We start from the raw sequence: 13257 nt of genomic DNA on the forward strand, positions 1-13257 counted from the left end.
TTAGTAAGCAGCATTTGGTGACACCATTAGCCACTGCAAGATTCTCCTGATACTGTTATTAAAAGCCAAATTCTGAAAAGCTTTATCAGTTTACCTTTGACAGTGAATCAGTAGTCAAACTGATATGTTTATCAAGTCTTCCAGCCACTCTTTACTTTTTTCAAATTAAACTTTTTACTTTTAAATAATTCTAGATTTACATATAGTTTTAAGAAACAATAGAAAGAGATCCCATGTACTCTTTGCCCAGTTTCCCTCAATGATAACATCTTGCATGTGACTATACCACAGTAGCACAACCTGGATACTGACATTGTTGCAGTCCACCGATCTTATTTAGCGACTTCCCCAGTTTGTGTTCTATCACACGTGTGTGTGCTGTCACACGTGTAGGTTTGTATCCACCAGCACAGTCAAGATACAATGCCATCACCACAAGGATCCCTGGTATTGCTCTGTTATAACCACACCCACTTTCCTCCTGCTCCCCTCCCCCCAAGCCTCTCCACCCCTGTCCTCAACCGCTGACAGCCACTAATATCTTTTCCATTTCAATAATTTCATCATTTCAAGAATGTTTAATAAATGGATTGTACAGTGTGTAACCTTTGGGGATTGGCTTTTTTCTCAGCATAATTCCCTGGAGATTCATGGTGACGTAACAATAGTTTGTTCCTTTTTACTGCTGACTAGTATTGCGTGGTACTGGATGTACCATTGTTTGTTTAACTGTTCACCCATTGAAGGCCATCTGGGTTGTTTGCAGTTTTAACTTCTAGAAAGTTATTTTCAAATAGCTTGATTTCATCATTACATGACAAAACTTCTAACAACTAAATTATGTTTCCCCCCAAAATTTAAGCACTTTAGAGAATTCTCAAATTTTGCAATATTACTTACCTCTTTGTATACTGTCTGAAGTACTTTCAGATCTTTTTCCTGAGTCTGTTTAACCATAAGGACGTTTGCTTGAGGAAGTTCTATCTTTTCAAGTACAGTGGAGTTTCACTTATGTAGCACCGAGGTCTATCTTGGGTTAGATTTGCTCACAACTGAGAACCTGACTTTTGATGGACATTTTATAGTTTGCAGGTAATGATAAATGCAGTCAGCATCCTGCGTAGCTTCTAATTAGAGTCCAGGGGGAAATGCATCCAGTAGCATTTAGGAGAAAGGGACAGAACACCATTTTATCGTGGAAAAGGGCGATTCCTCGGGCACCGCCCGTCAGTTAGATATTCACCTTAAGAGCGCCTTACAATTTGTTGGGCAAAGGTTTGGTTCTTCATTCCCTTTGCAAGCAGACTGAGAGCTTTTGGTCTAATTTTTCAGCTTCAGAGGTTCCAGGCAAGATCAGATGAGTCAATTCTGAAATGTAAATTTGTCAGCAGTCTTTTTCTTAATTTTTAGTTCGTGAAATCTCATTCTCAGGAGCCCTTGTGAAACTGTATTATACATTCATCTACTGATTGGTTTTGTGATTTTTAAATCCTCTCTTCTGCTGTAGCTAAGATTTTGTCACTGTAAGCTTTCTCATACAGCAGTCAGCATCAGAAAGAAGGCTGTAAAAATCGCAGGAAAGCTGCTATTACTGAGGCAAGTGTTTAATGAATACACTAGACTTTAATTGTCTCTTGCTGGTTTGTCCAGTTACCTGTGGAACTAGGCAGATTCTGTGCACAGCTTTCTGCTGTCTGCCTGTGTCTCCAAAACAACCATTCAGCTATCTTTCCTTTTTCTGTTCAGCAAACAGTGGAGAAAGGGCCAGGAAACTCCTCTTTCTCTGCCATTTGTCTAAGACCTTGCCTCTGACTTGCCCGCTCAGATCCAGTTTCCTCGGTGCCTGAGTTACTGAGGAGGTGCCACCCCCCAACGCCCTTCACTCCCTTTGCCTTTTAATGAGCAGGTTATTTATGCGGAATGGATTTTCAAAGAGAGCTCTCAGCGGTATTTACAACTTCTTCAAAGCTTTTTTTTTAAAAGCATGTTGCAGTTGATCAGTTTTTAAATACAGTTGTTTCAGACCCAATAGCCTATGGGAGTGGAGAGGCTGAAAAGAAAAACAAATCCGAGGCATTAAGAACCTGAGAGAGTATAACATGGGTGGCTGCTGCTGCCTGGAAAGACTCATCCTTTATCTGTCTTCACGATAGACCCAGAATCCCTCTCCTCCTGTCCCTTCTCCTGCTTACGCCCTGGTCTCAGCCACTGTTGTCTTGCCCCTGGATTACTCCAGAAGCCTCCTGCCCGGCTCCCTGCTTCAGCCCTGGCCCCCGCACCCTCCCCACCACCGTGTTCTCCACAAAACAGCCACAGTGACCCTTTAAAACTGGAAGCTAGACCACACTGCTCTTCCATTCACTCTGCAATGGCTTCCCACATCACTGAGAATAAAAACCGCACCCTAGAAAGTGCTGCACCCTCTGAGCACCCCGACACACACCTCTCTGAGCTGCCCTCCCAACGCTGTCTCCCTCGCTCCCTCCACTGCAGCCTCAGTTCTGGCTGTTCTTGCAGAGGCGGAGCAGGCTGCCATCTTTGGCTTTCCTACCTGCCTGGACAGCTGTCCCTTCAGAGACCTGCAGGGAGCACCCTCTTGCTTCTCTGCTCCCTCATCACCTGAGCATCGGGTGCTTAGTTGAGAGCCCTGTAAGGTAACAAACTATGCACCCAACTCCTGCACTACTCACTCTGCTTTAATTTTCTTTTTAGTATTTATATTACTATGTTGACATTTAATGTCTAAATATACACATTTAACGTTTTATATGGTTATCTGTTAGTTTTCTGTGTGCCCATCTAGAATGTAAGCTCCAGGAGAGCAGTGACCTTTTCTGTTAGTGCTGTGACACCATAGACTAGAACAGTGCCTGGAGCCTCGAGGTCCTGTAGTAAATATTTCTTGGGTAAATTAGTTAATTACCCAATCTGTATCACCTTTATTTTATCTTGCATTACCACAAGTGGCAGAATAAGCTGAGAGCAGAGGAATCAGGGAATACTAAAGCTATTTAATAAGCGTTACATTAGTTTGGTAAATAAATTGGTTTTGACAGATTATTATTATTATTAATCTAACAGTTTCTGAGAATGAATGTTAAACTCTATCATTATGATTATGAAGTTGTCAGTTTTTCTTTGACATCCTGCAGTGTTGCCTTCCATAGCTTGAAGTATATTCAATCAGGCATTTACAAGATTAGAACTATTATATTTTTGTGATGAAATGAACCCTTTATTATTAAGTACCCTTAATCCTTAATAACTATCTTTGCCTTAAAATCCATTATGTCTATTATTGTGTAGTTTCACCAGTTTTCTTTTTGTTAATGTTTGTTATATCTTTTTTCTTCATAAATATTGCAACTGTCTGCATCCATATGTTTATGTGTCTTCTCAAGAGCATATATGGTGTTTTTTCCCACCATTCTAACCAGCTGTCTCTTCAAGTCACAGCTTGTTTACATTTATGCACATTCACACTAGTTTTTTGTTCATAATTTCTTGTTTCATCTTTTTCTATTTTCTGAGCTCATGTTCATAGATATACGAATATGTAAGAAGCAATATACATATTCTGTATCCTTAGAAGCTTTTCTGCAAGAGTATTCGTGGGAGAGTCTCCCAAGCTTTATCTGAAAATTTACTTTATTTTTCTGTCCCTCTTAAATCATGGTAACCTAGAGCGAGAAATCTAGACTGACGCTTCTTTTGTCCCCGTACTTTCAAAGTGTTAGTCCAGGGTCTTCTGAACGGTCTGCCACCAGGGGGGTTCTTTCCTTTTGAAGTGGTCTTTGCCGTCTTTGGATGCTTTTAAGCTCTGGTCCTTTTCTTTAGGATTCCGTAGTTTCACAGTGACATCCCTTGATGCAAATTTAATTTTATTTATCCTGCTAAGGAATAAATGTTCTTTCTAAATACGGAGAGTGTTGTTTTTCATCGGTTATGAAAAACTCCCAGACACTGTGTCTTCTAATATTGTCCCTCCTCAAGCTCTCCGGCTTGTCTTTCTGGCATTCCAGTGATGTGCCTGTTGACCTCTGCCCTCTCTGTCTCTTACGTCATCTTTCTTAGTGTCATGTTCTGGGGAATTTTCTCGGATCCTTCCTCCAGTTCTCTAAGTTTCTTCACGAGGTCTAATCTGCTGATTAGCACATCTATGAAGGGTTTTTTTTCTATGACTATATATATTTTTTTGATGTTATATTTGATTCTTTTTCAAATCTGAATATTTTTATAGTGTTTTATTTTTGTGTATTTTAGATATCTCATTTAAATCATTGAATCATGCTTAATTTTTTGCTTCTAGGTGATAGTTTGACAGTCTCAAGTTTTTGCAACTCTGATTCTATTTGTTGTTGTCTGCTGTTATCATCTACTGGCAATTGATCACAGTAGACTGTTTCCTTATGTGTTCTGTGTAACTGTAATGTAAGTTCATTTTCAGCACAGTTTTATCTGTGGCAGCCCTGTATAGCCTGAGTTAAGAGCTTGTCGTTCCAGAGATGTTTTTGCATTTGCTTCTGTTAGATACTGCAGGACTGTCACCAGCCTGCAGGCTGGTCCCGTAAAAGGGCACCTAGAGTGGTTGCCCTGTGCCCTGTAGTTTAGGTGGGGGCCCGTGGGGTGGCTGTACATTCCTCCTCTTTTCCAAACGTTATTACAAATAAATTTAGAAATTTCTGTCTTCCTATTATCCCAGGGGGCCCATGGAAGATAACGACAGTGAGGCCTCTTTTCATATGTAATGATCTTGGTTAACTCCACACTGGTTGAGTTGCTCTTCTACTAGGTTAACTGTCCTAGGACATATTTTTGTGTTAACGCCTCTAATTGGACATTCCTAGATTATTCATTGTACACTAAGAAACCTCAATCGGATATGATATTTGGCCTATGGATATAAATGCTCAAGACAGTTAAATATATATAGTTACATATATATATGTGTGTATATATATTCACAAGACATACACACACACAAGCACATAATATATAGTGTTTCAACCTCAGTTTACACCAAAACAGACACGTTTTCTCGTGTCTCTCTGCCAGTGGGTGGATTTTTCTTTTCATACGCCTTATCATCAGGTACACTATCCTTGTGCGTACATAAAAATCCAGTCTCCTACAAGACTATATGAACTGGCCCTTAAGTACTTCTCTGGCCTCATCTGCTACCACTGCATTTCTCTTACTTCCATGCATCAATCGACTTAGTCTTCTTTCTGTTTCTCAAATATGTAAGGTTGAGAAACCCTGCTGTTTTGCAGCAACAGAATATCGCTGTTCCCTCTCAAAGAATGTCCTTCCACTGTTGTCGCATAGATCTAGCCCCTTTTTGTCATTCAGACCTTACTTCTCGGCTGCCGGAGCCAAGATGGAGGAGTATGCATGGGAGCCATGCCTCTGGCAAATTGTGGATGACTGTGGGGGGGGGGGTCTTTACGATAGGTACTATAGGTGGTGGTATCTTTCAAGCAATCAAAGGCTTTTGCAATTCTCCAGTGGGAGTAAACCACAGACTGCACATGAGTTTGACAGCTGCTAAAACCAGGGCTCCGCAGCTGGGAGGGAGCTTTGCAGTTTGGGGAGCTTTCCATGATTGACTCCAATATGGTTCAGGTCAGAGGGAAGGAAGACCCCCTGGAACTCCATCACAAGTGGTGCCTTAACAGGAGCCATCCTGGCCAGGAGAAATGGACCAGTGGCCATGGTCGGGTCAGCCGCGATGGGTGGCATTCTCCTAGCTTTAACTGAAGGAGCTGGTATCTTGTTGACAAGATTTGCCTCTGCACAATTTCCCAGTGGTCCTCAGTTTGCTGAAAACCCCTCCCAGTTGCCTTCAGCCCAATTACCGTCCTCACCTTTTGGAGACTACCAACAATATCAATAGGACTTCTTTCCCAGGACTTCTTCAACAGAATGAGCTGCAGTTCAAGAAAGGATTTCAGAAGATCGAGTTACAGTCTGTTTTTAAAACCATAGGTGGGACAGCTGTCGCCCAACAGGATATGAAGGGACATTTAGCGCATTTTTCTATTTAAAGGAACATGGAAGGGGGGTGTTAAGAGATAATACATTTATTTATTCACACTTGGATTGCATTTGTAAGCAAAGTAAGTGTCTTATATCTTTAAAGGAAATATAATAAGTGCTTAGGAGATACAGGACCACAGGGCAGACAACAGGGAAAGATGCATGTCATTCCTTGAGGACCTCACTGCCTGAATTTGCATGTTCTGTTAGTCAGACAACAAAAACTCCTGGAACTTGCGCTTTCTTTTAAGATAAGTTGCAGAGTTCTACTTTTCATCCTCACACACTTTAAATAATGCTTTGAAATAATAATAATAATAATGCTTTAAATGAGTGCTTTGAAAATGGCACGTTTTGTAGTTAGACTCCCCCCTCACTCAAGGGAGATCGTGTATGAGAAGAACTGTGCCGAGTCCACATGGATCCTTCCGTGGTGCATACTTTCTGGATTGACAGCTAGGGCGGAACACGCACTCTTCACTTTGGAAGTAAAATACCCTGTGTCTTGGTTTTAAGGATGTCAGATACAAAACTCTCTGTACCTTTGAGGCCACTGTGTCGTCATTCTTCACCATCAGAGCCGTCAGCAGACACAACTTCCTTCCGGTAGACCCATGTCTACATGAGAAGAATTCACAGAGGGTGGGGGAGCACTGGAGGTTTGATGTTTACTGGGTGCTTGAATAAAATGTTTTTTTTAAAAAAAACACAATCGTACTTCTCTGCAAGACCTGGCTACATAGGGCTCAGTGTAAAAGGAACGTGCAAGGCCTCTTATTAAAAGTTTCAGGAAGTGACAGCAGAGCATTAAACCATGTGTCAGCTCTTCTAAGTGTGGGGTTCTGTGCAGTCATACGTGTCACATCCTCATGAAGCTGGCTCTCCTTTCCCTGACTAGCTAGTCAAATGCCTGATTCCACTTCATTTTTCTCTGTCTTATCACTCTGGTATTTTTTTCTTCATGTCAACTACCACTACCTGAAATTATTTATTTGCTTCCTTATTTACTAGCTATCTTCAACTGCTAGAATATAAACTGTGCAGACAGAAACTTCTGTATTGTTCACTGCTCTAGCACCTAGAATGGTACCTGGCTCAAAAAATATTTTGTTTCAATGGGTAAATAATTTAGTCCATTATTTCCAGTGTTACAAATAGCAACCTATTTTAAGGCCAAAGATATGTCAGAATAACTTAACACTATCCCTAGAGCCAGAAAATCTCAAACAACATATGTATTTAATAGATTTAAAAGTAAATCCAAAATCAGAGTTTTAAAAGATTAGCTTGGAAGTAAGAAAAATATTGTTCCCATTCAGATGCTTAAAGATGGATTCTGGGACCAAAAGAAAAAAGAGACCTTAAATGTTTATAGTTTTGTTCATTCTATTACAAAATGATATTTGGTGATGTTTATTAGAAAAAATATATTAGCGTAATCTAGGTTTCCAAGAATTTATGAAGACAGATTTTGCTTATTTTTTTGAATACCAATTTTATTTTATTCTCAGTGTTCAAGTAAAGCTCAAACTATCATATGGACTTAAGCAGGTTTTATTACCTTGAAAAAGTCAGTGATATTGATATTTATCATTAACATATTCTCTTGCCACTGGGTTTCACATACCCTTGATCCAAGGACAGGCCATCCACTATGGTCAGATAACTTAGTGCTAAGACTCATAAAGAAATGCATTTGAATTCATTTCAGTGTGGTTTCCCTATACTTCTATTTTTTACAACTTCATCAAAAAGTACTTTAAAGTATTTTTTATGAATGTGTAAATTCTCTGGCCTAAAATTACTTTAAATCATTTCTGATTTGTTGTTTGATTAATCTACATTTTTAACTAAGCTTTTGTTAACTGATAGCACTTGAGAAATAGATTAATAACAGCGGCAATGCTACTGATTAAAAATGTGGCAGTCCATTGCCCGCTCTATTTCTTATTGCATTTTCTTTTCAAATTTACAATGTAAAGCTTACATCAGTTTTAAAATGCTGCTCTAGCTGTTTAGAATTTTACAATGATGTAACAGGCCAAGTATAGGGGCTTTAATGAAGTACTTGCTATTATACCTATGACAGCTCTTATACCTGTGACAGTTAATATTGCCTCAGGCCTGCGAAATGCAAAGCCATCTTCTGATCATGATCTTGGAGTTTTATCTGTGTATCTGTGTAACCTAGTACTTACCATCTTTTTAAATTGTTTATTTATTTTTTTAATTGAACATCCATTGCTTTGATACAGTCATTGTTACCTCTTTGAATTAACGGGCTTTAACAATAAAGAATTTTCTTTCTGTTTGTTACTCAGCTCTTTATATTTCCTAAAGGTGTAGTTTTGTTGAAATAACCTATCAATGGGGCTTCTGGCTAGTTGTGTTCAATGAATAAATGATAGAATGTTCTAGTTGTAAGTGCCCTTAAAGATGATTGAGTCTAATGGCTGTGCACTTCTCCGGCCATTCTTCCACCACACCTTGTCCTGGCAGACATTACTAATTGATTACTGTCTCCTTTCCTAATGGGTTTCCAAGCAGCCTGAGAATCTTCCTCAACACAATATTGATTTTGTACAAACTAGTAAGTCCTAGATTCTTGTCCTGTCCTCTCATTATACAGATGAGGAAACCAAATCCCAGACATTTTAAATGATTTGCTAAAGCTTACAAGACCAATTAATTAATGGCTGAGCTGGGACAAGAAAATAAGTCAGCTGACTCCCAATTAAATCCTCTTGCTCCCAGCACTGGTACCTTTGGTGAATTTTTCTGCTCTAGTAATCTTTTCCTTCAGCTGTCTTTTAAATAATCTTAAAATGGACTATTACCAATTTTGAATCTTACCTCTGTGCCAGGGGAAATTAGGCTAGGCCACCAAGTTGGCCCTCTCAAGTAGATTGTCATCATCTCTGGGGGAGCTTCTCTGTTTGTTTCTGACTCTGCTACCCATGGCAGCCCCAGTTCTTCCAAGCCTGCCCCCCTTGGAAATAGCCCTGCGAAATCTTACTCAGCATACTTTGCATTCCAATTTATACCATTCCCAGAAGAGATTTTAGCCACGAATATTTCTTCTGTTTACAAATTTCATTCAAAGCATGTCAGTACCAACTACCTTTCTGCAAAAATGCCAAGGATTTGAAGATGGATGCCTGGGTAGGGAAGCTCAATGGCAGTTTTAGAGTTGCCCTGATTTTTGTCATGTCCTAAGAAGATTGGAATAGGTCCAACTAAATATTACAATAAATACTGTATATAAGTTTTCTCAGCAAGGATCTGTTTTTCATGGAACCACAGAAAAAGCTGGGCATCAATCTTCATTATGTATTTTGTATGTATTAGCTGCTCCACTGCAGATTGGGAACAAATTCATACTCTAAGGATTCTGACAGTTTACAAATTATGCTGTTATAAATTTGATTCTCTCTGGACCAATGAGCTGAAAGTTCTACCAAGTTTCTTTCTGAGTCATGTGAACTCATGATTCAACCAACCCGCCTCAGTTGTCAGACTTGAGTGCTGTGAAGATATTATCTGTCTTGGTCTCTGAGCATGTTTTTGTATAATAGGCCTTACTTTAAAATCACTCAGTTGCTGCATTTCACTGAGATGCATTTTCCACCTTTTGAATTGCTATTAGTTGTACAGACCAATTTGTAGCCTTGATTTTTCCAATCTTTTTGACCCAGCTGCTAGCTAAACTTCAGATTTTTTTTGAGCTGTCATACTTGTTTCCTTTCTTTGGTTTACTCTGCCAGCGGCAGTGGAAGTGAAGCTTAATTTTACTGTAATTTTAGAGATGACTCTGGATCAGTCCCTATAAAAGTGTACCGTGGGGGTGCTAATGTTCAAAATTAAAGAACATTAATTTTCTTGAATTTTGAAATTAAAGTTAATTTTGAAATTTAAAAACATCATTGCAATTCTCCAGGTGGTTGTGCCTTTCCTGAGGTGGGAATGGGGAGTAGGGATGTTGCGATTGCATATAATTTGAAGACAGGCAGTACCTTTGTTTCATTACCCTGATTTATTTTGGGGACCATTTATAAAGTATTTTAAGCTTCATTTAGTGCTAAAGGAGTATGAGAGGTTTTTATGGTTATACAGAGGTGTTATGGGAAATGTACTGAGAGCTCAGGAAAGCCCAGAATGGAGCTGATGTATCTCGTGAGTCTCTCCTCTGCCTTCGCGCTAGCCTGGGGTGGGGGGTCCTGGGAGGTGTATGTATGTGCCTTGCAAGGAGGCTGAACACAGAAGGCTGGAGGGTCTACGCAGGAGAGAAGCACCAGCTTTACAGTTAGAAGTTAAAGGACTCTTCTTATATATGATAGGGATGTTATAAATTTTTGATGAATCAAAAGTTGCTTGGGAATATAGATTTTAATTTACTATTAAGGTGTCACCTTTTGTTTTCAGTTTCTTCTTCAGGTTATGTAACAAAGAACCCTAAACCTTTGCAGCTTCAAACAATAAACACTTATTGTGCCATACAGTTTCTATGGATCAGGAATCCAGAAACAACTTAGCTGAGACGTTCTGGTTCAGTGTCACTCAGAGATTGCTGTCATTTGAAGGCTTGACTGCAGCTGGCCAGTCAATGCTGGTTGTCAGTCAGGCTGTATTTTCTCTTCCTGTGGAGCTCCCTATTAAGCTGCTTGAGTGTCCTCATGACATGGCAGCTGGTTTCCAGAGTGAGTGATGTGGGAGAGGCAGGCAGAAGTCATAATAGCTTTTATTAACTAGCTTCAGAAGTCATGCTCCATCATTCCACAATAATAGTTACATAGGTTATTCAGTGGGAGCTACACAAGGGCATGAGTAGCATGAGGTGGGATCATTGAGGGACATCCTGCAGGCTGCCTCCCACAGCTCTGAATAAAAATCATGTTTGAGGTAGATTTTAATGAAAACGATAGCTTTTATATTCATATGGATGGGATGTGTAGGTTGACTCATGACTGGTTTTCAGTGTTTGTGTATATCTGTGTTTACTGTAACTGGCCTATAACATGTATTCATTAACTTCTATTTTAAAGCACACTTGTATCTTGGACCATGATTAGATTATCTGATGGTATTTATCATTCTTACAGAATAAAAGCTACCAACATGAGACAACAAAAATTAGGGTTGCTGTTGTCTTCATCATCTTTGTGAAACCCACTGAAATATTTAGCTACTTTAGAAGAGATGGGTTATTGGATTAGCTCCTCGTTTTGTGTCGAATCACCACTTACAATATTTTTCACAATTGCTGTTGCTTATGAAAAGAGAAAACCATTTTCTGCTACAGAACCACAATATAAATGAGAAAATATTGAGCTGAAATGGGAAAATAACATTATAAATATAGCTCAGGAAATGCAAGTCAGAAATCCAAAATAAGTTCAGCGTATGCTGAAAATGTTAGCATTTTCAATGTATTTAAAGATAATTATATTGCAAACATAATACAATTTTTACCATTGTTTCCCAGTTGAAAGGCTTAGGGATGCTTACTTTAAGTCACTAGAAGAGATGTGTGTTGTTGTTTTGTTAGCATCAGAACTTATACAAATAATAAAATGAATAGTTTTCACTATTCATTACTTACTATTATTTCCCCTAGGCAGGTTACCAAATAGCACTTTTTAGGTTATTATCTTTTAAGTTTTTTTAAGTGAGCAAACAAAGCACTCTTCTGCACTGATGTTGAGAGTAAAACAAGACATCTTTCTAAATGGAAATTTGTAGACATGTGTCAAGAGGCTTAATAATGTCCACACATTATAGGTAACGAGCAACCCTACTTCTAGAATTGTGTTATAAGGAGATAATTGGAGAGGAAGTCGAAGATATATATGTTCATGGCAGCAATAGTATTATTAAAAATATTGGAATAATAATCAGTAGGCAAATGACAAAATAAATGACACTGTGTTCTCATTACGTTAGCACACAGGCTAAACTGTTATAACTGAAAGACCAACCTCGACAGAGAAGTTTATTTCAATAAATTTCAGTATTTCAGAGGTACTAACCCTGTGGCTGTGCACCAGAAGATGATCAGGGAGCTAGGTCTCCACTCTCTTTCTCTGTTAATTTGAAGACTATACTCTTTACGTAGTTTCAGCCAACTCACCATCACCAAGACCTTGTGCCAGACTATGGAAATGGGGAAAAAGGAAAAAGAAGGCAAGCAGCTTTCCTTTAAGAAAATGACCTAGAAGTGAAATACCTTATTTCTGCTCACATTCTAATGGCCAAAACTTAATCACAAGGTCACACTCAGGTAAAGTTAGGATGTCAAGGGCTATACCCTGAATTGTGAGAGTGAATGAAATATGAAAGTGGTCATATATAACCTTTAAATATTATCTTAAGTGAAAGAAGCCACTTTTAAAAGGCCACATACAATATGATTCCATTTCTATAAAGTGTCCATAATAAGCAAATCCATAGACACAGAAAGTGGATTAGTGGTTGTCAGGGGCTAGGGGAAGGAAGGACTGGGAAGTGACTGCTAACGGGGATGGAGTTTCTTTTTGGAGTGATGAAAATGTTCTAAAATTAGATAGTGGTAGTGGTTGCACAACTCTGTGAATGTACTAAAAATCACTGAATTATATACTTTAAAATGATGAATTTTATGGCATGAGAATTATATTTCAGTAAAGCTGTTATTAAAGAAAAAAATGTTCCAGTGCAAAAAAGGACAACAAGGAAACTTTCCTTTCACAACCCTTGCATGGACAGAGGGGAAATGCCCTACGCCAGGAATTTAAAACCAGAACTCAGCCCTTACATGGGCTTCACCCTGAATTCATGCCACCTGTGTCTGTAAAAATCTCCAGCTGAAGACTTTTTCTAAAGTGGTTCCAGTTCTACAGCAGCCCCCGGGTGTCTAAAATTCCAGGAAAACGAGCAGTTCACAGTCCAAATCACAAAAAATACAAAGGTACTAGGGCACCATGAACAAAAATCAAGTCAATAAAACACAAGATAGCAGTAATGGCCCTGCAGAGATTTCAGGTGTGGGGTTTGTTAGACAAATATAGAATAACCGTGGTTGATATATTTTAAAAATAAAAGAGGATTTTGAAAATGCAAGCAAGGAGTAGCAGATTTTTTAAATAATTATCAAATTCTAGAAAAGAAATATATGATAAATTAAGTTTAAAATTTGGTTCTATAGATTTATCAGCAGATTTGACTTACAGTTAATGTACTGGA

General features: G+C 38.8%; 1 pseudogene; it reads left to right on the forward strand.

Annotated features, from left to right (window-relative positions):
• Positions 1–5380: 5380 nt before the first annotated feature.
• LOC124234053 (mitochondrial import inner membrane translocase subunit Tim17-A-like) lies at positions 5381–5896 on the forward strand (annotated as a pseudogene).
• Positions 5897–13257: the final 7361 nt, after the last annotated feature.

Source organism: Equus quagga, unplaced genomic scaffold (assembly GCF_021613505.1).
Source record: "Equus quagga isolate Etosha38 unplaced genomic scaffold, UCLA_HA_Equagga_1.0 68159_RagTag, whole genome shotgun sequence".
In the NCBI taxonomy this organism is placed as follows: Eukaryota; Metazoa; Chordata; class Mammalia; order Perissodactyla; family Equidae; genus Equus; species Equus quagga.